The sequence below is a fragment of the Lissotriton helveticus genome, chromosome 3_1 (genome assembly GCF_964261635.1).
Source record: "Lissotriton helveticus chromosome 3_1, aLisHel1.1, whole genome shotgun sequence".
Taxonomy (NCBI): Eukaryota; Metazoa; Chordata; class Amphibia; order Caudata; family Salamandridae; genus Lissotriton; species Lissotriton helveticus.
Window position 1 is genome coordinate 1,240,615,850 of NC_136061.1, and position 21,616 is coordinate 1,240,637,465.

Here is a 21,616-nt window from a genome sequence, read left to right on the forward strand (position 1 = left end):
TTGTGGGCTGTAGATGTTTTCACTATAAACCCAGATTGATCAGGCCTGGCAATAAGGGGCAACAGTGTTTGCAATTTACATGCCAGAAGCTTAGCATGTATCTTGTTATCAATATTTATTAAGGATAGGGGGCGGTATGAGTATTTTTTGTCCAGGATCCTTCCCCGGCTTCAACAGTGTCAAGATGACAACTTTGCGCATTGTGGGTGGCAGCCTACCGCTTTTAAGTGCGTCTTGATATACCCTCAGCAATTTCGGGACTAGCGGCGACGCATAACATTTATAAAATGCGGTGGTTAGGCCATCCAGACCGAGTGCCTTATCATTAGGGAGGTTATTTATGGTCTGGATTATGTCTTCTGTGGTGAAGGGCTCATTTAGATATGCCCTATGCACTCTATTCCGCCAGAGCAGTTCTAGGGAGTCCAAATATGCTTTTATTTCCTCCGGCATATCTGGAATTTTAGACGTGTATAATGAGGTGTAGTAGTTTTTAACATTCACTAAGATCTCCCGTGGCCCCAGAGTAGGCTCTGTGTTCTCATCAGTCAATTCAGTGATGTAAGTTGAGCTAGTAGGTTTCCGAAGTAGGGATGCAAGAGTTTTACGAGGTCTGTCACCCTCACTGTAGCATCTAGCTTGTGTGTACTTTCCTCGAAATGTAACCTCTCTCTGCCCCTCTCCCTCGAATTCCGTGAGTTTCTCCCTAATGTGTGCTAAATGTGTTGGGTCGTTCGTGGAGTAGTACTTCAGTTCAGTATCTCGGATATGCACCTCTAGTTTAGCACCACGAGGACTACTCTAGTGTGGCCCAACTGCCAATCTACAATAACAAATCGTCCATCTGGGTCTGTCAGTGTGCGTGCCATTCGCCATGCTATTCCTCGCCTAACCAAATCCGCAACTCCTCTCGCACAGTTAGAGTAAGCTGCAATATATATGTTTCCCCAATGTCTATGCTGTAGTTTTGTACTGGTAGTGTCTTGCAAATGTGTCTCTTGAAGGAAACAAATATCTATTTTATGTCATGACAGCTTGGAATGAGTGAGTCTAGTTTGTTGTTTGTGTGCTGTCCGAGGAGCCAACTCGCCGCCTGTTCCCGAGTTGAGGGGAAAGACGCTGTAACTTGCCGGACCCGCTCCGCGGGTCCCGCTGCGCCAGGAGCACCCGAGGGAGTAGAGGAGAAGACCAATTGACTCCTCCCGCACCGGCAGGGCTGCGAGCAGCCTAGCAGGGACTCCGTTGACCAGGAGTCCCTGCGCGGATCACCTGTGGCCGCTCTCCCTGCCGGACACGCCCCTGACAGCTTAAAAGCTGTTCTGTGCTCCAAGTCTGCGGGAAACCTTGTTGTTTGTGTGCTGTCCGAGGAGCCAACTCACCGCCTGTTCCCGAGTTGAGGGGAAAGACGCTGTAACTTGCCGGACCCGCTCCGCGGGTCCCGCTGCGCCAGGAGCACCCGAGGGAGTAGAGGAGAAGACCAATTGACCCCTCCCGCACCGGCAGGGCTGCGAGCAGCCTAGCAGGGACTCCGTTGACCAGGAGTCCCTGCGCGGATCACCTGTGGCCGCTCTCCCTGCCGGACACGCCCCCTGCCCTGTCAACATCTTACATAACTGGGCGGGGCCGCCGCTGCGCGGGAGCGCGCGGGAGCGACCGGGGCGAAGACCGGGCAAAGAGCGGGCCGCTTGAGGCCGTTCGAGTACGGCAGAGTCCGGCCTAGGCCCACCCCCCCTGGTCGATCGGAAGGCCATAAGGTAGGCGGCGGATTCCGCACTAAAATCTTCTGTTCCTTGGTGTTGCTAATACAGCCTGACATTATTGTAAAACTCTGCCATCTGTATCTACTGCAATGCCGCTACGGTCAGGCAAAGAACGATCTGTGCAAATCCACACTACCAAGGGAGTCGTATCCGGCCCCATTGATGCTTTTATATCACGGGCTACTGGAATCCTGGAGAAGGAAATCGCCATGGTAGAGAAAAGACTCTCAATAGATCTCATCAGTGGCAAGCGATCGTCATTGGGGACCTTAGCTAATTCCATCTCTCCTGTGCCCTCTGCCCCACATGCTGCCTTTAACTGCGTCCACACTACCTCTACGGACGTAATCGTCCACCTAGAAAGCATAAGGGCGAGCCCATCAGCTGATATTCTGAAGGAAAAAAGGCACAGTATAGAAGCTTCCCAATGCAGCCAGGGGGATGATGATAATGACTCATTGATTAGTGGGGGGCCTGATCCTAGTCAGCTTTCTGGATACCTCCCCCTTAACCATTCTAATAACTCTAATCCTGCTGAAACCTCCAACCACCCTGTACCAAACCCTGGTCCCAACATTAAAAAGAGAAAGTTGGACTCTAGATTGTCGGGGGAGAGAGATTTAAAAATTCCTAAAGTAAATGAAGCCCAAGACGATAAGAGACAGGGGTCTGAGCTTCCTCCAGACCCTCTAATCCCCTCTCTATTTACCAATATGCTATGCCCTTCCCTCTCGGCCTTGGGCTCCTCAAGTACCTGCCCCATGTGCCTTAATAGTGACGAAGTCTTGTTAGCAAAAATGGAGGCCATGTTTAAAACTTTACTTCTACCTGTCCTGGAGCGGACAAGGCTCATGACCTCAAAAATTGATAGTATGGAGGCTTTGATTAATTCAAACCATGCGATGCTACAAACATTAATTGGCACAAATCACACGGGTGCCAGCAAAACACTAACAGCTACTAAGGCCCCTGGTATCATCAACAATATGGTAAGTGGTAAACCACTTCCTAATAAAACCTCAGGGCTGAATACTACCTCGTTTAAAGGGGGTGAAAAATCTAACACTACACCTTCTAAACCAGGCACTAGCACCCATGTCCAGGTACCAAAGCCACATTCAAAAATAGTGGATAAACAAAATACTGGTGGGTGTCAAACTATGGGACCTCTCCCACAACCTACCTCAAACTCTGCCCCCCCTAGCACGCAAAGAGACCAACGCACTGCCCTCACCAACTACAGGGAGGGGGGACGCAAAAGACCAACTACTCCTTGTGTTGATTTACCACCTGAAGCTGCTCAACACACGATTGTCCTGACAGGTGTAGTACCGCTAAAACCAGGTACCAGGTAGTCTTATGGGGACCTTCGTAACAAAGTCATTTTCTGGCTAAATAAAACCGCCCGTTACCTCCCTCCTCTCCTACGGAGATATTATTCGTGAGGAGAGTAGATTGGGTGGGACATGGGACCAAAGACTTGGAGGGAGATTGTATTTTAATCTCGTTCAAAGATATGTGGGTGGTAGATGCCATCCGACGAGAACCGAGGTTTGCAAGACAGGGGGATGTACAAACCTTATTCTTATCGTATTTTTACCCACGTAGGCAAATACCACCCCAACCCTACCCCTTATTTCGCCAGGCCCCAGCCGTAAGACACCCTCTGGCATTAACCCCACTCGACTGTCAGCGTCCCTTTCTCTTTAATCACTTTGGTCCCCTCTCTGGCCTTGAGGCTATTGATTGACTCAATGATCCACCTAGTGAGCCTTTCCATGTTAAAGTAGCAGCCCTAGAGCCTATTGAGCACAGCATGGTGAGTCCATACCAACTCTGTAATTTAGTAGATGAGGGTGGGGGTCCAGTTTCTTTGCTACTTAATCCACCACCTAATATAGTTGTTCAAGAGATCCCCATTAAGGATAACTCCATAGTTCCAATAGACCATGTTAGGCACTTAGAGGTTAAAGATGATAAAGGGCGTCCACAGGGAGTTACACAGCCCTTACTCTTGCAACCTCCCTCCATGGTCCACTTGAATGACAATTTGAAAATCTTGTCCTGGAACATAGCGGGTATCAAGGCCCCCCTTGCCTCTATTGATTGGTCGAACTTTGTGGACAACTATGACATCATTCTGCTGCAGGAAACCTGGGCAACTGAGCCTGTCTTCAAGTTGGGTCACATTAACTTTTTTAAACCTGCAATTAAAGGGGGCAAAGGGCGGGCTTCAGGTGGCCTGACGATCTGGGTGAAACAGTCTCTGGGTTTTCATCCAACTGAACTCCCTGCTGAGCATCCGGATCTCCTCCTAATCAAACTAAGCAAAGGGAATCAGCATAATGTGAACATTCTTAATATCTATGCTAGAGGTCTGCCGGGTGGTCGAAGTCCGCCCTTGTTGAACATTATCGACCATATAATTTCGGAAATGGACAGCGGAAATGTCACTATCCTTGCTGGTGACTTAAATTGCACCATAGAACCACTGTTTGATATGGAAGACACTTGGAGCATGGCTGAGGACTCCGTTTGGGGCATTCCCGACTTAAAAGTGGCAAAGAGGGCAAAAGCAACAGAGGCGGCAGTGTCTTGGATGGCATTCTGCCTACAAAAGGGCTTTCGTGCATGTAACGGCCGCTCTACTTCGGACATTAAAGCAAATTGTACTTTTGACAACGGGCAGAGGCAGAGCCGCATAGACTACATCTTGTTAAATACGGAACATTGGCAGTTATTAATCGACATGGCAGTACTACAGCGCCCGGAAAGTGACCACAACCCGCTGTCATTGTCATTAAAGATACCAGGTCTAAAGAGACAGGAGGAGTCCACCGCCACTTACACAGGGGACGCCCAACTTACTAACGATAGGAGGAGATTGAAATGGTCCCGAGTCATGGAGGATAAGTGTCTATGGGACAATATTAATACTGTGGCAAAAAGTGCGTTTAATGAAATGTCGCAAATTGACTTGTTGGGGGCGGATTCTGGTTTGGCTAATAATGTGATGGGATTACATACTAAATGCTTTGATCAGTTAAAATCCCTTCTCTCCCTCCCGTGCCGAAACGCTCCTACTAAAACAAATCCCTTGCCCCAGAAATGGTACAATAGGAAATGTAGGGAGGCACATACAGCTCTCATTTCAGCCATCAAATCACGGGACATGGTCGCAGTGAAGGCTGCAAGGCTCATTTACAGGAAAACTCTTAGAGAAGCTAAGCGGGAGTGGGAAGATAAGTTCTGGTCAGATCTCCTGGAGGCATCTTCCTCAAACGACCAAAAAAGGTTTTGGGACTTAGTTAAATGGGGGAAAAACTCGGACTCTTCTACCCCGGGAAATAATGTGCCCCTTGAGGATTGGGTATCATTTTACTCTGCCCAATTCAGAGCCGATGATCCCGAAGCTATGAATCCTTCGGGCAATACACTTTCGATGACCCCCCATGGGGAGAAATTAACCTTTACAGTTGCTGAGGCCGAGCTGGCCCTGGCCTTGACTCTCCGAGGGAAAGCTCCTGGCATGGATCTGATCCCGGTGGATTTATTTAAATCTAACCCCACCTTGTGGCTCCCGTATATATCTATGATAGCCAACACCCTAGCCTATGGAGCCACAGTCCCGAAATCGTGGAAGGGAGCTGAAATAGTCCCGATATACAAAAAGGGCGATAAGTCCATCCCAGGAAATTACCGCCCTATCAGTTTGATCGATTCGATTCAAAAGATAATAGCACGTATGGTCTTGGGACGGGTCCAGGGATGGATTGAAGCAGAGGGCATCCTTTCTCCTATGCAGGCGGGCTTCAGATCAGGAATGAGCACCATAGATCAGGTGTTTAGACTCTGCCTGATCTATTGGAAGGTGGTTTGGCGGCGGTACCATCTTTGCTGCTTTCATTGATCTGAAGTCCGCCTTCGATCTGGTGCCAAGGGATAAACTGTGGGGTGTGCTGAAAAACTTGGGGTGCCCATTAGAACTGCTAGACCTCATTGTTAGACTCCATGAGGACAACTACGCTAGGGTAAGGTGGGGTGGCCAGGGACAAGTGACGGAGACATTTCCCGTAACTCGAGGTGTCCGCCAGGGGTGTGTCCTGGCCCCAACACTCTTCCTCCTTTTTATTGATCAAGTTGTCAAATTCTTCATGGACACCCCCACTGATGCCCCAATGCTGGCTGGGATGATATTTCCACTTCTCATCTTCGCAGATGACACTTTAATTCTCTCAAAAACACGTAGCGGACTCGAGCGGGCTCTGGAACGCTTTGAGGAGTACTGTGCCATCAACAACTTGGTGGTAAACGTGGGGAAAACGAAGTTCATGGTTTTTACTAAAAATTATCCAGTTCGGAGCTCCGTGAGGTTGAATGGAGTAAACCTTGAGCAGGTCGATACCATGACCTACTTAGGGGTAACCCTTGATAGCCGTTTGAGATGGAAGGACCAAATTAACATTCAACATCTCAAACTTGCAAGGCTGACTGGCTGCCTTATTAAAGAGCAAAAGGAATCAACTACAAAGCGGGTCCTCCCGGCCCTCAAGATCTATGATGTTAAAATCTCTACCACCATCTTATATGGCGCGGATCTTTGGGGCCATATGGACTTACTTAACTTGTTTAAAACCCAATGTAGATTCCTCCGTAACTTAGTAGGCCTCCCACAGTCGACCCCTTCGATCCCCCTCTGCTTAGATCTTGGTTCCCTTCCGATCAACGAGATGGCTAGATTTAGGCTGGTGGCTCTGTGGAGATGAATATGGACGTCCCCAGATCTATCTCTATTTGCAAGAGAACTTGCCGAAGTTAGGTCTATCACTGGTTCGGGGAAAATCCCATGGCTCTCTGCTGTCAAAACTATTCTTATTGATATGGGCTTAGAACACCTTTGGTCATCCCCCCAATCCAACGTTTTCCCCTCTAAAGATGAGTTCAAATCCCTGTACTGGGCCACGATTCGCCTACAAAGAGTTTTACTCTCTAATAAAAATAGCCTCACAGGCAGGTTCCTAACATTCAAACTTGACCTATTGCGTGAGCCCTACTGGGACATAATAACTAGATCGCTAGACAAAAAGCTGTACCATCAGTTCAGAGTGGGTTCTTTGCCTCTGAACCCTTTCTCAAACAAATGGTCTACAGGGTCATCGTCTAACTGTACATGTTGTCCAGGTCATATTGAATCTGTGGGACATTTTCTTTTTGCTTGCCCTAGATATGCTGCACCCCGGGAAAAATGGTTAAAACCCCTGTTCCAAAAATTACCTTTCAAAACATCGATGGAAGCAATTTGGGTGCTTAGGACCAATACCTCCGAACTCTTTGTCGTGAGTCTGGCAAAGTATTTGGGTTGGGCTTGGCTCCTAAGGCAAAAAAAAACATGCCATCGTTCCTAGGCCGATTAAAATGGCTCGTAACCTGTCATAACCTGTTTGAATATGTATGAGTTAAACGCTCTGTGATTATAATTAGCTTTTCCATCTGCATTCCTTGTAATTCGGCCAAAAAAGGGCCCATTGATAATGAATACGAATTGTAAGGTCTCTTCTTAATATATTTTATTGTTTCAAAAATTATTCAGGTTCTTCATTAATTGACATTTAATTTTTTTTCCTATCTATTTGTTTTAAATGCCCTTTTGTGCTTGCTTTTCGATGGTTGTTTATTTTTAGATTCCTGAACAGTTTTCTTTTTTTTTTTTTGTATTTTAATGTGTCTTTTATGATTTGTTAAAAATCGAAATAAAGACTTAAAACCTGAACCTGAGTCTAGTTTTTCTATGATCATTTAAGCCTCTAATATTCTATGTCAGAAAATTAAATGTCGTCATAATTGCTCAGTAGGTGTGTTGTACTTGCTGCAGTGCTCAATGAGTAAGGTGTGATCTTGTGCTTGTGCATACATGCCTACTCATAGTGTTCAACTGTGCATTATACTGGCATATACTATTGACCGTATTAGTCAGAAAGTAGGAGATGCACTGCCTGTCTAATTCTTTATGTAAATTTAACCAAAGGTGCTACCCCACTGCCTGTGTTGACCCCACAAGCTAATGAAGCTCAGTTAAAGCAGGAGTAATACCTGTGTGTGGGGAGCACTGTTTGTTATACAAATAAATGCTTTTTAACAATTTACATCAAAAGTAAACACAAGACATCAATTAGTAACTGGTTCATTAATGTCTATATTTTTTCCGCAACATTAACAAATAAATGAAACCTTTTTCCATTTGACAATGAGCGATTATTATGCAACCATAACATACAAAATTTCTTATATATCACAACATTTTTTAAACATAGATACATAGGGCCAGATGTAGGTGGCCATTTACCGGCCGGTAACGGCCGATTTCGGCCGTTACCGACCAGTAAATGGGTTTTTGGGATGTAGGGGCCATTTTTACCGATTCGGTAAATTTACCGAATCGGTAAATTTACCGAATCGGTAAAATACCGAATTGGTATTTTTACCGATTCGGTAACTTCCAGATGTAGGTGGGACTCTTCTGAGTCCCAAAGGCCTTTCAGATTCGGTATTCTACCACCCAAACCAATTGGGTGGTAAAATACCGAATCCAGGTATGCATGCACATATGTGCATGCACACCTATGCCATGTGACAGACAGACATGCCCTTAGGGCATGTCTGTGTGCCACATGGCACACATGCCTGTATTTGGGGTGCTAGAGGGTGTCAAAGTGACACCCCCTGCACCCTTGCTGGAATCGCTATTTACCGAATCTGTAAATACCGATTCGGTAATGCCCATTGGTTCCTATGGGCTTCAATGCCCATAGGAATCAATGGGCATTACCGAATCGGTATTTACAGAATCGGTAAATACCGAATCTTAACGATTCGGTATTTACCGATTCTGAAATACCTACACCCCCCCCCCCCTCTATTTTACCACTTCTTAAATACCGAATCGGTAAAATTCGGTATTTAAGAAGTGGTAAAAAAGAATTACCTACATTTAGCCCCAAGTCCTTTATTAGACATATATATATCTTCCCATTGATGACAAAATCTTGTAATTAAGCCCTATGCATTTCGGGACTCTGGGGCCCCTTCCTCAGGGACATATCTGTGAACAAACAAATACAAGCAATGTGTTTTATTTACATTTGTACATGGAGGAATTTCACTTGTCAACAAATAGTTGTGACAAAAGATCTAATCTGGATCGTGTGTTGTGTGTACAAAACAGGCTTGGGGTAAAGATTGGTGCACCGGATAATAAGTTAAAGAATTCCCAGAGAGAAGTAAATCCTGGTGGAGTGTAGTGCCTATAAATTAATAAAGTTCATGCTCGAGTGGTGATGGTAACAGGTGGGAGCGAGAGGAAAGTGGCCATGAAGTAAGTGCCTTTTTAAAAAAAAGAACATATGCTCACCACAGGCAATAGGAGTAATGTCTCAGGGAAAATACATATCGGTGAAGTGCCCATAAAAATTAGCAAAGTATGGAAAAAGGGAAAATGCGTTAAAAATGGAGGTGAGTGCTAAAAGGTAAAACGTGACAAATATCCAAGACTCTTCTTACCGAATTGTTCAACCACAGAATACAGGGTAGTGAACACAAAATGTTGTGTTCTGCAAACCTCCTAAAAGCAGTGCAAAAAAACGACTAGAAAGCAGAGTAGCAGAAAAAATTGAACGAGAATGTAAACATGCTGACACTCACCCGATGGTGAAATAGCTGCCCGTAACGTGATAAGCCGAGTCAACCCGCAAAAAACATCTGTGGGCAAAAAGCATTAAAAAAAAAGGCTTCCATGTAAATAAAAAAGGATATAAGTTATGCAAAGAATGAAGCCCCGGAAGGTGAGGACATGATTGGAAATAGCTCTTACCCAAAAGTTTTATCGGTGGTAGTGAGACCCGCACATACTCCGTGTAAACCAGGAAGTGAGCCCTGAACGGTGGACGCGAAGTAGATAAATAGTGAAAAGAGGACTTGGTGCAAATAACAGTAGAAAGCGACTGCGCGAACATGCCAAAGTCAAGTGAAGGCTGTGTTAGGGATTGCTAATGTGTTAGCATACTTTAAAGTATGAGTGAAAGGTTGAAAAGTAAGGTTCAAAAAGGAAAAAAGAAAGACTCCGTATAGGCTTGTTAAGTAACACGCATAACTTATCATACATATCAAGAAAGTTCAGAACATGATAATGTCAACATTGCGTTAAACAACCATGATAGACAATCATTATATAAAACAGCTGTAATCCACCCGGTCATTTGAACCTTTTGGAAATAAGGGTTCAAGGAAGTCTATCCAAAAGATTTCCTGTTGTGGTAATTTTTTGCGATTATCAATGCCTTCCAACAATTTGACTACCTCAAATACCTGACACAGTAACTGTGAAATAGTGTGCTTTGCCTCTTGCCAGTGGACAGCTACAGTTGATGTTTTACTATGTGTCCGCATTGTACTTTTGTGTTCCGTTAATGTTACTTTAAGTTTCCATTCTGTCTTGCCTACATATGCCTGGCCACATGGGCATTTTAAGCAATACACCACGTTAGTTGTATTGCAATCAGCAGAATGTTTCAGTTTTATATTCTTGCCTGAATGTGGATGTGAAAGATTATTCCCTGTTATAATGTTATTGCAATGAGTGCCATTAAAACATCGCAAGGTGCCTTTATATGATTCTTGGTCTTGGTTGTGTGAAGTCGAAATAAGTTCTTGTAAATTATTGCCTCTTGTATACGCAAAGGTAGGTTTGTTATAGAAAAGTCCTTTAAACTCTGCTTCATTTTGAAGTAATTCCCACCTCTTGTTGATTATGTGTTTTATCTGGTTAGAACACGTTGAATATTTTGACACGTAGGTTGGTGTGTTAGACTTGGTCCGCGTTGATTTATTGAACAGTGACATACGATCCTTTCCTGACAGTCTACTTAAACTAGCCTGTAGGATTTCTTCAGGGTAAATGCAGTCTATGAATCTTTGTTTGAACTGTAATGTTTTCACTTTTTCATTATTTGTATCAGAACATATTCTTTTAATTCTGGCAAATTGTGAGAATGGTAGGTTGCAAATGAGACTTCTAGGGTGAAAACTTGTGAAGTGAATTGTACTGTTCCTGTTCGTGGGTTTTCTGTAAACCTCAGTTTGAAAACCTGTGTTGTTTGATTCCTTTTTGACGACAACATCCAGATAATTGATCAGTGTGTGACTAATTGTCTGGGTAAATTGAATCCTGGGATTCCTGCTGTTCAATTAGTTTATTAGATGCTCCAGTTGTTCTTGTGTTTTGGTCCATATTAGAAATATGTCATCAATATATCTTGTGTGCTGCGCAATGCCAGATGTCCATTCTGTGTTGTTCAGAATGTAGTCATCTTCAAATTTCACCATAAATATATTGGCATACGCCGGAGCTCCCGAAAACCCCATTGAAGTGCCTGCCAGTTAAGCGTAAAAATTTGGATTGCCATCGGAAATAACTATGATGTAGACAAAAATGTAGTAGTTTTAACAAAAAACCTTTATCAGCATCAGTGTCTTGCATCTTGAGTAAGGCCCACTCCACAGATTCAAGTCCTGCCTCATGTGGAATTGAAGTATACAAAGCAGTTACATCTATTGTGCACATGCATCAGTGTTCCTGAATGTACGGTTGAATGGTTTGTAGTTTTTGTAAAAAATCGGTTGTGTCTCATGTGTATGTGCACCATTTTTGGACAAACTTCTGCGAGTCGTAGTCCAGAAACTTTCTCAGTGGCTCAAAAAGCGACCAGCACCCTGATACAATTGGTCGGAAAGGCGGGTCAGCTGGGTTCTTGTGGATTTTGGGTATCATGTATATTTTGGGTCTTCTCGGATTGTTGGTTGTTAAAAACAGTTTGCATTGTGTGTCAATAATACCCATCTCCTCAGCTTCCTTCAGTACATTTTGATGAAAAGTTTGTAGTTGTGAAGATGGATCCTTTTCAAGTAACATGTAGGTCGCATTATCAGAAACATGTTTATTCACCTTATCATTATAGTATGTAGTGTCTATCTTGATAAGAGCCCCGCCCTTATCTGCTGGTTTAAATGTAAGAGACATATTGTTAGCTATCGATCTGATCAGTCTTCTGTCATGTTCAGTAACATTTTTTAATTGCTTTTTCTTGTAATTTAGTTTGGATAAATCCTTCTTCACTAAGTTCTCAAATGCATCTAGCATTTTGTGTGAGAATGGCGCTTGAAAATTGCTCTTTGGTTTGAATGCTGTGATTTCCTCTCCTTTATCATCAAAAGATGTTTCAACTACATTGGTGAAGTAATGTTTTCGGCGTAGCTTGTACATGAATTTACAGAAATCAACCTCTGTCTCCAATCTGGTTGTGCTAGTGGTAGGGACAAACGACATACCTTTGGTTAATAGGTTGGATTGATGCGTAGTAAGATTGACTGAGATTTATTGAGAATTAGGGTTTGGTTTTGCTGCTGCATAGAGTTTTTCCGCCCTTTTCCTCGCCTGCTTTTGTTGTGGATTCTATTATTTTTGGTTGGCTCAATAATGGCGGATGCCCCAGGTCTGGGTGCCTGTGACAAAAAAGACGTGGTAGATGGCAGTGGTATTCGCAAGTTGCTTGTTTCGCCTGATTGTATTGTTGGTCCTGGAGTCGGAAGATTGGCTTTGGCAATGGGTGGTCAATTGGTAGCTGTATCTTGGTCGGTGACCACGCTTTCTTCAGATGATGTGTTAGATTTTTGTTGGTTAAATCGTCTCCGTGCATAAATGTCCGCCCACATGTACACCTCATTTAATTTATAGTCAATGGTGTCACGGCGTTATTTACACATTTTTCGTTCCTGCAATTCCTTATTGTATTTATCAAGCTTCTGATTAATGTCATCTAAAGTTTCCTTCCAAATTTCATTGTCCACACGCTTTTCCAATTCATTCTTTAGATCGAGTATTTCTTCATCTAGTTCACATATTGTTTTTGATAGCTGTTTAATGAATAATAAAATCAGATCCAGCATTTATTTAAAATCGAAAACCATTTATCCATAAATGCAGTATTGAGGTGCCAATCTTGCAGCAGGACCACACACCACAAGCGAACGATTTAACAGCGGAACCCCGAGCACGCTGAAAATGCACTGAAGATCCTGGATTGCACTTGTATGTGTATGCTCGATCTTTTTCCCCGCATACAACAAGGTATTTACAGCCCGAAAAAGATTCCCCCGCTATACCGGAGCCTTTATTTCTGAATGTTGCATGATCTCAAAATAGCGGATCGGGTCCGTTTTAGCTTTTTAAACGCCCGCTATGGCATAGCTATTCTTATTCCTACCTGCTTCTAGCATCTCTCCTATCCAACTACTGGGGCGTTGAGGCTGCTTCCTTCCTGCATGTGTTGGCGTAAACCTGCTTGATGCCTGACCATGTGATGGCGGTGGTTGTTGCTACAAAAAGATCGATGTGCCAAAGTTGATCTGAAACGATTGGAGAGGAGGCTACGTGATTCTTGCCAAGTGAATTGGATGGTAGCAAGGTCTGGCTCCCAAACTCTGTGGCTTTTGGTCCGAGGAATTTACAACTAAGAAATTCTCATATTGATGATAAAAGGAGGAGGCTATGGGATAAGGTAGATGTTACACAAGTATCCAGAGCAAGGCGCTACTTGCAAAGTCTGTTTGCCCCGCTTAGTTGCCCTGAACTGACCCTACACGGCGACTGTGCGTGTATGAGGGGCTATGTACGGACGCACATGTGTGTGTGTGCCTGTGCGTGTATGAAAGACTGTTCGCATTGTGTGTGCCTGTCCATGTTTGTGCCTGTGATGATGTGGACATGTACTTGGGTGATTTTGTACTAGAGCATGTGATTCTATTTGTGCGTGTGTTTGTGCGCACAGTTGTTTCTGTATGTGTGCTTATGTCTGTGCGTGTGATGGTGTGTGCATGTTCTTGAGTGTTTTGGTACTAGAGCATGAGATTGTATGTGTGTCTGTGCATCTGGATGTTTCTGTATGCGTGCTTGTGTGTGCCCTCTCTTCACGTATGAGAGTGTGCGCACACATTTGTGTGTGCTTGTGCATGGCTGTGCGTGTGATGGTGTGTGTGTGTGTGCATGTACTTGTGTGCATGTACTTGTGTGTACGTCCTTGGGTATTTTTTGTTCTGGAGCATGTGATTGTATGTGTGCTTGTGTTTTTGGTAGTTTCTGTATGTGTGCTTGTGTATGTGTGCGTCTGTGCATGTGATGGTGTTTGCGTGTGCATGTACTTGGGTGTTTTTGTACTAGAGCATGGGATTTTATGTGTGCTTGTATTTTTGGATGTTTCTGTATATGTGCTTGTGTGTGTGCGAATGTGCGTATAAGAGATTGTGTGCTCACATTTATGTGTGCTTGTGCATGTCTGTGCTTGTGATGGTGTGTGCACGTGGGATTTGTTATTCTCTGGCGGCCGCTGTCCTGGATATTGACTCTAACTGCCAGATGCCTGACCTTAGGATGGCCACCAGGGTACCACTGTACAGTACAGTCACCTGCCTGACCCCAAGATAACTTCCATAGTGATCCCCTCCACGTTATTTTACTTCCCTGGGACAGCAATTGGACATTGACCAGACCTTGAACCTATCCCCTAACCTGCTTACACATCAGGACTTGGAACCTGCGGAACTTACCCCAGACTGTGGAGAATAAGCGATTTGGCTGATGACCGGTGGAGCAAACATATAGCTAAAGAGGAGATTGGTTGTGGACTCACCCCCCCCCCCGCCGTCACCTACCCAGCCGGACCTTGAATAGATTTTCCCCTCGTCTCTACGTCTTATCTTCCTCCTACCGCTTTATCCTACCTACTTACCCTTCCTTGCTCCATTCTCCTTGTCCCCTATGTTCTTTAAATGCTTTTCTTGATACTTATGTAACTTTTAACTGATGTAAATTGCAACATTATTGTTTCTCATTTAAAGCGCTCTGATTCCTTCGGGTCTAGCCAGCGCTATATAATAACTCATTAATCAAATATGTTCCCATTTAGTACTCTTTCTCTCTTTCTCTACTTCCCTAGCTCCTATCCCCTCTCCCCTGAATCTTGCCCCTTGCCTGCTAGTCTGCCTAGCCCCCTGTCCTTTGTGCCCTTTCACTAAGCACTCCTTTTCCCCTTGTTGGGGAAAGATCCAATATTTTACTCTGCAAACCCGCTGAGAGAGTCCACTGCACCAAGGGAGCCACTCAGAGCTGAAGTATGGCACCCGTTGCCATAGCACTCCCTCTCCCCTTTTTGCGAAAGGATCCAGTATGTAGGCCTTGGAGTCTCAGAACCCCCTCTGAGAGAGTCCACTGCGTAAAGGGAGCCTCCTGTAACAGAGATAGGGAAGTGATACCACTTCCCCTGGGATCACAGCTTACTTGACTTTGGACGCCGCTTTGACTCGTCTCCCGGTTTGTGACCCCATCGCCCTTCCCCTCCTCTTTCCATGCAGTGTCCTTTACCCTCCACCTCCTCTTTCCCGCCTTCATTACCTGTCTACTTCCCCAGCTCCTACCCCCTCCTCCTCTGAATCTTCCCCTTGCCTGCTTTTCCCCTTACGTATTTGTGCTTATTGCTTACCTGGACCTTACAAGTAACAATGTTGCCATGCTCTAATGACTGTGTATCCTTTGTAACAATGTAACATGTAACTATGATCTGATGCCCATGTAAAGTGCTCTGATACCTCTGGGTCTAACCAGCGCTATATAAAACCTTTAAAATAAATAAATAAATTGGTCTGATGGATAATCGAAGGCCTCTAGGGATGCGTTTTGCTCGATGATATTGCACGAGGGTGGATGCATGCAGTCTCTGGTTTAATTGTCTTCGGGTCAAATATTCTAGTTGTTTGATTTGTTGAGTGATAGACCCTCCATGAGCGTCAGACAACGTGACCTCTTGTATTAGAGCCTATAAATCTGATGCCTGCTCATTGGTATATGCTAAAGTTGTGGCTCGATTATCTGTAATGTTTGTGATGCAGTCAAAAGACATGTTGTTTCTAGTAGTTTCATTCTTTGCATAACTTATAGCCTTTTTACATGGAAGCCTTTTTTAATGCTTTTTGCCCACAGATGTTTTTCGCGGGTTGACTTGGCATATCACGTTACGGGCAGATATTTCACCATCTGGTGAGTGTCAGCATGTTTACATTCTCGTTCACTTTTTTCTGCTACTCAGCTTTGTAGTAATTTTTTCGCACTGCTTTTAGGAGGATTACAGAACACAACAATTAGTGTTCACTACCCTATATTCCGTGGTTGAACAATTCGGTAAGAAGAGTCTTGGATATTTGTCACTATTTACCTTTTATCACTCAGCTCCATTTTTACAGCATTTTCCCCTTTTCCATAGTTAGCTCACCTTTATGGGCACTTGCCCAATATGTATTTTGCCTCATACATTACTCCTATTGTCTGAGGTGAGCATATGTTCTTTTTTTTTAAAAAAGGCACCTAGTTCATGGCCACATTTCCCTCTCTCCCACCTGTTAACATTACCACTCAAGCATGAACTTTATTAATGTATAGGCACTCCACTCCACCGGGGTTTACTTATTATTCAGTGCACCAATCTTTACCCCAAGCCTGTTTTGTACACACAATGACACACAATCTGGATTAGATCTTTTGTCACAACTATTTGTTGATGAATGAAATTCCTCCATGTACAAATGTAAATAAAACACATTGCTTGTATTTGTTTGTTCACAGATATGCCCCTGAGGAAGGGACCCCAGAGTCCCAAAATGCATAGGCCTTAATTACAAGATTTTTTCATCAATGGGAAGATACTTATATGTCTCATAAAGGACTATGTATCTGTGTTTTTGAAAATGTTGTGTTATATAAAAACATTTGTATGCAATGGTTGCATAATAATTGCTCATTGTGATTAATGAACCAGTTACTAATTGATGTCTTGTGTTTACTTTTGATGTAAATTGTTAAAAAGCATTTATTTGTATAAGGAACAGTGCTCCCCACATACAGGTATTACTCCTGCTTTAACTGATATACTATTGACCACACATAAGCCATAAAGCATACATTTGTCTGTGATTCCCTGTCTCCTACAACAACAATGTCAAACCCCCAATTACCAGCCCCCCTTCACTCCAACCCCCCAATCAGGTTGAGCAATGCTACCAACCTACTCCATCTAATCAAACAACTCCCCAGTATTTAAATGCAAACCAGAAATGGAAGTCTTCCCTGGAGGCAAGGAGTCGCAGGCATACTGCCCAGCCCGAAATCAGGGTAGCTGAGCTATGGCAGGAAGGTTGGGCGAAAGATATTAGTGAGGACCGGGTACAATATCATCAGCTTTCCGCCGAGGCCACTGAGTGGTTGTGTATAGTCAACATTTGTACCAGATGCAGCATTCTAATAGCAGTTCATCATTATCACTTAGGCCTTCGTTCTCCAATACCCTTTGACAGGGCTAGTCTGTTTACGTTTGCGTCCTTTGTGCTTGGCGTACTTTAGTACGGACTTGACATCAGTGAAGAAATTAACTTAATTTTAATGTCTCACTTTCAATTTTGCGGATAAAGCAAGGCATAGAATGCGCAAGCGTCCTGTAGCATACGCTTGATTGGGATGAATTCCCGCCTGGCAGCCTGTACATGTGGGGTGAAATCTGGATAAAACTCTACCTGGTTTCCCTTATGTAGGATGTTCCCTCTTTCTCTGGTGCTGCGCAAAATGGAACATCGTCGCAATAGTTCAGAATCCTTGCCAGTATCGGACGGGGTGTGGCTCCCACAGGGGGCTTTGGGCCCAGTGTTTCGGTGTGCACGTTCAACAATGAACAGTTTAGAGAGTTCAGCGTGAATATTTATTTTAGCAGTTCTTCCACAAATGTTTCCATCTTTTCCATGGCTGTGGTCTCCGGAATACCCGTAATCCTGAGGGTATTCCTTCGAGACCTGGATTCAAGTCCTCGTTTTTGGCTTTTATCACATTCAGGACTTTCTCCATGTTGAGTAGCTGTTCTCTTGATTCTACCTGGAAGCCATGCGTGTCAGAAACTCAATTCTATAGCTGGTGAAGGCATAACTCATGCGTGTCAACCTGCTTCTTGACCTAATCCATTTGAGCTGTTAAGATGTCGATTTTGCTGTCTATTGTCCTGAGGCTAGATTTGACTTCCAGCAGGAGTGTCGTGAGATCCTCATTTGCCCCTTCGTGTTCTTCACCGCTACCCAGCTCAGAGTCTGTTGCTGTGTCATTATCAGTTCGGCAAGCAAGCCTCTTGTTTTCAAAAGTAAGCTCAGTTTGTTTAGAATCTTGTTTCCCCATGGCTGTGGCGCTAGGTTTATTTGCTTGCTTGTTTTGATCCACAGTTTTTGCAAGTGGTATTGTCCCTTAGGATCCGCCGACGTGGTTCCAGCTATTTTGCTGTCTGATAATAGTCTCTAGCAGTAGTAGTCTTGCACTGTGAGATCAATATCCCTCTTACGCAAGGGGCGATTAGATTCTGTGTCAGCTGTGTGGGACTCTGATGCGCTGTGAGCCCTGTATTGTACCCTTGCAAGGGCCGTTTCCTGTTTGAGACTCCTAATCCCAGCCTAGTTGATTTTGGGATGGCGTTGCTACACTCGCCCGGACACCAACCGGTGTTCTGTGCCCCGCTGCTGCCAAAGTGGGACCCCCTCTCGCCTCCACTAAGTAGCGCCACTCCGATCTTCAATTGGCACCAGGGAGCAGGTCCGATTCACACCCCGCATAGCCTGACCACGCAGCGAAGCCCGTAGGCAATTCCCCAGCAGGCGGGTGGCTCACCTTATGTGCTGGAGAAAGACTCCGTAGGCACCCAGGCCTCAACTGTCAACTGCCAAAGCTGAATATACTGCTTCCGGAGGCACTCACCGGCTCAATCTGCCTTCCACGCTACTTCTGAGTGCCCTCCGAGATGTCCATTCCAAGACAGAGGGGCAGCTCAGATCCACTCTGCAGGTCTCGTCAGCTTGCCTCTGGCCACCACCAACAGCTACCTGGGGTCCCAAATGGCACAAAGCCCAGCTTCCACTAACGAGTCTGTGATTCCGGCCCTAGTCCAGGCCGTGGATTGTATCGTCGACAGCCTCTAACCCGCTTCGACCGGGCTGACCCCACTCCCAGGCTGCAGCGTCGTCGATTTCAGGCTCACACCGCCAGGACACAGTTAACAGGCCTGCCCTTGGTCCGCTACGATGTCTCCTCCAGTAGCTTCCTGTCCGTTGTTAGCGTTAATTTTGGTACCATCCGTTTGGTACCATCCTGCGCCGGATCTCTCCTATAGTGAGTTGGGATGTTGATGGGGTTCTCCTACCTCGCCTTGCTCATGATAATTGATGGCCGGCAGAGCCCTCTCACAGAGCGGTCATCTTGCTGCTCGGCGAGACCACACCCCCATCTCAACACTATATCACTATGGTCAGTAATGATTCAGTTTATAATTATTTAAAACCTATTATAAGTTTATAAAGTGCTTCATGTACAACCAATACAGATCCATTGTAAGGATAATATACAAGGATGCAACATTACTGAGTTGTACACATAGCAGAAAAAAAGCATGAGAGTGGCGACTATCATAGAAAAGTGTCTTTCATCACTAAGTATTTGGCATCTAGCAATAAGATCTTTAAAATTCTAAGTACATTCTTTATTCATGTTCCCAGCTTTAATAGCATTCCTTATTTCAGAGTCTAGAATTGGACTATTTAAATCTTCCCTTTAGGGCTCAGAGAGCTTATAGGGAACCCCTCGACCCAAAAATTCTTTCACTTTCTCTCCCTTTGTAACTAGGTTTTTAGAATACACTTGCCCAAAATGACTAATTAAAGCCTCTTCAATCCCTTCCCTTGATATAACTAGAGGTTCTGGCTCATTCGATTTTAACTCTTTTATGAAGTTCCTTGCTTAGTCATTTTTTAATTAAAATGGACCAGTCTACTTGCTTTCCATCTCTCCTGTACTCTTCTTTCCAGGATACCCTTAACTCCACTTTCAAGGCTTCAATAGCAGCCACCCCATCTTCCTCTATCCTTTCTTGGGTCTGCATTTTTTGTTCTAATATTGTAATCTTCTCTTCGATGGAAGCTATTTATGCCCTGCTTTGTTTATATTTGTAGGTCTGAATAGACATTATCCTTCCTCTTAGAAAGGCTTTGTAGGCGTCCCATACTATGCCTATTAGGGCCCTACCTAGGTTCTGTTAAAAAAACGCGGAGATTCTATCTCTAGTTCTTTCATTCTCTCCTCATCAGTCAATATGGTACGGTTGATGGTCCATCTTTTTTGGCATACTGTATTTAGTGGGGCCAAAAGTAGGGTTATGACTGAGTGAACCGATAAATGAGATCCTACATGGCTAACATCCCTTACCTTTTATAACTTGATCGATTGAAAATAAATGTATTCTCGACTGATGCCTATATTTTTTGTTGTTTAACCTAAAACTCTTTAAAGATCCCTTCCTTTCCCGCCAGATATCACACTAGCCTAAATTTTTATGATTAGAGAGCCCGTTTTATTGTGAGTTGAAGCTCTACTTATGGTGGAACGATCTAGCCTATCATCCAGCTCCACGTTGAAATCTCCCGCCATTATGATAGGGTCAGGAAAGTCTAAGAGTTCTAATAGTTAATCACTAAATGGGATGGGATCATCTAAATTTGGTTCATAGCAGCTGACCACTATATAGATCTGGTTATAGCATCTCATTTTGACTATTACCCAGTCAGTCAATAGTCTTTATTCGGTTTTCATTATTCGAAAAAAAACATAAAAGTACAAATTTAACGGGGTTACAGTTAAAATCATTTAAAAAGGAAGAATACATTATGTAGTTAGAAAATACGACAGACATTGATTAATTAAGATTAGGACAATGATTTACACAGAATTTTAAAAAGCAGTCAATGGATTTAGCATATAGTTCATTTTCTAGCATCTGGAGTGCTAGAAATGCTGGTAGACAAGATCGGAGTCCCAATTGTCTCAATAACGGAAGAATCCATCGTCTACGTGGAGCCTCGTAAAATTTACAGAACAGGAAGACTTGGATTGAAGATTGTGGCGAGTTGTTGTCACACGGACATGGTGGCAAGTTCTTAGACCAGTTGTTCTGCTTAGGAAACGAAACCAACCTGTGAAATATAGTCAATCTGAGTCGAGTAAGCAAAAATTTCTCAAATTGAGTTAAATTGTACTTCAGATATGGTTGGATCGAGAAGGTGGTTTGAATGGTCAGCAGATGTTGGACTGAACACTTTCCTATTTCTTGAGCCAATCGAAGGTCGCCCAGATGAAGGAGAGAGATCTTTTTTTCTCTTTTTTGGATATTTCAGAGATAGTGGCCGGGTGAATAAAATAACTCTGCAGGCCTAGGTCATTAACAAAGGACTTTACGTAAGCTAACCATCTGATCTTATGACTGTTATCAAGTAGCATACATTCCTCTATGAGGGAACGGGTTAGCTCACACTCTTCAGTCGTCCAGATGCGCCGCCACAGCATTATGGTCTGGATCTTAATAATATCTGCTATATGGTCCAGACCTAGTTCTAAGTGGCAGCCGTATGTCGTTGTGCTTTGGGGAACTGACAAAAGGTATCTAATAAAAGAGTTCTCTACCTTCTGTAATGCTTTAGTATTTGAGTAGCCCCATAGCCCTGAACCATAACTGGCGACACTGGTGCATTTTGACTGATATATCCTCAGCATCTCTTCTGGCGATCTCTTGCCTAGCTTTTGAGCAAAAGCCACCAGCACTTTTGTAGTCCTTAAAAAGGATAACTTCCTAGCTTGAATTGCCTTTACCCAGTTTATCTTATTGTCTATAAGGATCCCCAAATAA